This window comes from Eptesicus fuscus, chromosome 1 (genome assembly GCF_027574615.1).
Source record: "Eptesicus fuscus isolate TK198812 chromosome 1, DD_ASM_mEF_20220401, whole genome shotgun sequence".
NCBI lineage: Eukaryota > Metazoa > Chordata > Mammalia > Chiroptera > Vespertilionidae > Eptesicus > Eptesicus fuscus.
This window is the reverse complement of record NC_072473.1, coordinates 106,436,856-106,440,322: the sequence shown is the minus strand read 5'-3', so window position 1 is coordinate 106,440,322 and position 3,467 is coordinate 106,436,856. Positions and strand designations below refer to the sequence as shown.

Here is a 3,467-nt window from a genome sequence, read left to right as displayed (position 1 = left end):
GCAGTTTTTTTGATGGACTCTTCAGGGTTTTCTATGTACAATATCATGTCATCTGTGAATAATGACAGTTTTACTTCTTGTTTTCCAATTTGCCTTTTATTTCTTTTTCTTGTCTCATCACTATGGCTAACACTTCTAGTACTATGTCAAATAGGTGTGGTTAAAGTGGGCATCCATGTCTTGTTCCTCTTCTTAGGGGAAATGCTTTTATTTTTGCCCACTGGGTATGATGTTGACTGTAGGTTTATCATGACACCTACAGTATGACCCCTTTATTTCCACTTTGCTGAGACTTTTTATAAAAAACTAGAGGCCCAGGGCACAATTAAATCATGCAGGTAGGGTCCCTAGGCCTAGCTTCCTGTGATCAGGACCATCTTTTGCCCGTTTGCCAGTCCCCAGGCGGAATGCTGCCTCTGCCACTGGGCTGTCAGGCCGTTGGGATCACCAGCTCATCCCTGGCTGCTCCGGGGCTCAGGCCTGCAGGAAACCGGGCACCGGAGACTTCACCTCCATGCATGTGTGCTGGGCCACCCACTGATGGAACGTGCTGCCTGCTCGGGTCCGCTCACATGGGCGCCATCATTGCCACTGCCACTGCTGCTGGGGCTTGAGGCACTTATGGAGGCTGCAGGGCACGCCCACAACCTACCTGTCCCGGTGTGAGCAGCCCTGAGCAGGCAGTGCATTCCATCAGTGGCTGGCCCAGCGCATGCACACGGTGGTGAAGTTGCCAGAGCCTGCTTTTCTCCAGGTCTGAGCCCTTGAGCAGCCGGGGATGAGCTGGTGATCCCAACGGCCTGACAGCCAGCCTAGTCCTCCCACCACCCACCCTGATTCCCCTGTTCACCATTGCTAATCCATTGGAGCCTGCAGGGTGGGGGTTTGGGGGAGAGACAAAGAGGTCAGAAGTTCAGCCTGCTTGCCAGTCACCAGTCCCCAGTCCTGCCCTGCCCCTGCTCATGGGCGGAGGGGGGAGGGACCAAGAAGTGGTAAATGCCACCTCATGGCGACCGGTTGTTTGGTCATTTAGGTCGTGACACCTCTTGGCCTTTTATTATGTCGACTAGTGGCCTGGTGCACAAAATTCGTGCATGGAGGGGGGTTCCCTCAGCCCAGCCTGCACCTTCTCTAATCGGGGACCTCTTGGGGGATGTCAGACTGCCGGACATCCCTCTTGCAATCTGGGACCACTGGCTCCTAACCGCTCATCTGTCTGCCTCCCTGATTGCCCCTAACTGCAATCCTGCCTGATCACCCCTAACTGCCCTCCCCTGCCGGCCTGATCTTGCCCCCAACTGCCTCTGCCTGCCTGATCTCGCCCCCAACTGCCCTCCTCTGCCAGCCAATTTCGTTCTGATTGGTTGGTTTCTATGCCAGTCAGTGTCAAAAGCTCTGCCTCCTAGGCAGCCATTGGCTCCTCACAGTTGACCCAGGTTTGGTTCTTTTTTTGTTGTTTGGGGGGGGGGCAGAAGTGGGCTGTTTATTAAGTGGTTATTACAGGGTTCAGACCACATAATTGATGTCAGCCCCAGGAATGTGACCTTTCAATGTTCATCACAAAGCCCCCAAGGCTGGTCTTGGTGAGCCCCAAGGTCAGAAATAAAACTGAAAGGCCTCAGTCACATGCTGCTTCCAGGTGTCCAGGCTGGGCAGCAGGGAGGAGATGCCCATGACATGCCAGGTCTCCCCATTGGACAGCACTGAGGTCTGGTAGGACAGCAGCTGCATGCCTGCCTCTGCCAGGAGCCCAATCATGGTAGGCAGCATGGCAGGATTGGAGGGATGAGCCAGGAACAGGAGCAGGGGCAGACCCCTGTGGAGAGGCACTTCTAGTCTGAAGGCAGCTCCGTTGAGTGCCTGCAGTACAGGTGTGGTGCCCTGGACAAAGCCCTCAGCCTGGTAGGGGGAACCTGCCAGGGCCACTCTCAAGAAGCCTTCCCCACATCCTTGCTCTCCTGGCATAGTGGGGTTATGGGAGGTGGTTACATTGAGGCCGGCCTCCTTCACCAGCAGCTTGGCGTTCACCAAGTTCACATCCACATGATTAGAAGCATCTTTGAGGAGGCCAACAATGACTGTGGGGCTCAGGCAGTTCCCGGCATTCTTCAGGGATAAGCCCTGCATTACCACCTGGATGGTCCCTTTTGGGGACCCTGCCAGGCTTGCATCAGAGTCCCCAGAGCTTCTGCCAAACTGATCCAAGGTTTGGTGTGCAGAGAGAAGGAGCTGGTAAGGGCCTGGGCATTCACGATCCCCATGAGGGCTCTCCCCTTCCCCATGTCCATGAACTGGACAGCGACCTCCTCCCCACAGTGGCTCTGGGCCTCCTTGGTGCTGGTGCCCAGGTGGAGGCAGCTGATGATGTTCTCATGGTAATCAAGGTGCAGTCCCAAGGTGGCTCCTCCGTGAACACATCCAGCGCTGCATCCGCGCACTGCCCTGACTGCAGGGCCCGGAGCAGGGAGCCTTTGTCCACAATCCCTCTGCAGGCGCAGTTCACCAGCGTAAGGCCTTCTTGAACAGGGCGAAGGTGCTGTCATTCAGCAGGCCTGTCTTGGAGGGCAGGAGTGGGGTGTGCACAGTGATGAAGTCACAGAGGGGCCAGATCTCCTCCAGGGGCAGCTGCTGACTGTTGAAGGAGACCAAGATCTCTGGTGAGATGATGGGGTAGTACCCTACAGTCTTCATCCCGAAGGACTACATCTGGATGGCCACCTCTCTCCCAATCCTCCCCAGGCCAAGAATTCCCAAGGTTTTGCAATTCAACTTGGTTCCCATTAACTTCTTTTGGTCCCATTTGCCATCCTTCATCAAAGCCGTTGCTGGGGAATCTGCCTGGCCAGACACATGATCATCCCACAGGTGAGCTCCGCAGCACTAAGACTATTTCCATTGGGCGTGTTCATGACCAGGATGCCCTTCCTCGTGGCAGCCTCCAGATCCACATTGTCCATGCTGGCGCTGGCCCTGCCCACCACCTGGAGCTTCTCTGCTGCGTTGATGACATCCATGGTCACCTTGGGGGCTGAGCAGAGGATAAGGCCTTTGCAGTTATGCAGCTCGGCTATCAGCTCCTCTTTGCTCAGGTTCTGCTTCTCCACCACCTGCAGCCCTTCATCTTGCAGGATCTTCCGGCAGCAAGGGTCCAGGCTGTCACTGATGAGCACTTTCTGTAGATTTGCGAAGGCCATTGCTGGAGCGGCTGAGGGATCAATGCTCTCCCTGGACAGAAACACCTCTAAGCCCCCAGATTTGGTTCTTATTGGTCAGTTTCTATGCCAGTCAGCGTCTCTGGGCCTATCAACAGGGCCTGATCAGAAAGGAGGGGCTGATCAGCAGCCCAGGTGGAGTCCTGGAGAGAAATGGAGTCAAGGCTGCTGGCCAGACTAGGCGAGAAAGAGAGAGGCAAGTGCTGGTCAAAAGCTTCCACAGAGGCAACGGATCAGTCCCTGCTTCTTTCTTCA

The 3,467-nt window shown here is 55.5% G+C and overlaps 1 pseudogene; it reads right to left on the bottom strand.

The window, feature by feature from the left end:
* Positions 1-1,596: 1,596 nt before the first annotated feature.
* Positions 1,597-3,194, bottom strand: LOC129149432 (D-3-phosphoglycerate dehydrogenase-like; annotated as a pseudogene).
* Between the last annotated feature and the right edge of the window lie 273 nt (positions 3,195-3,467).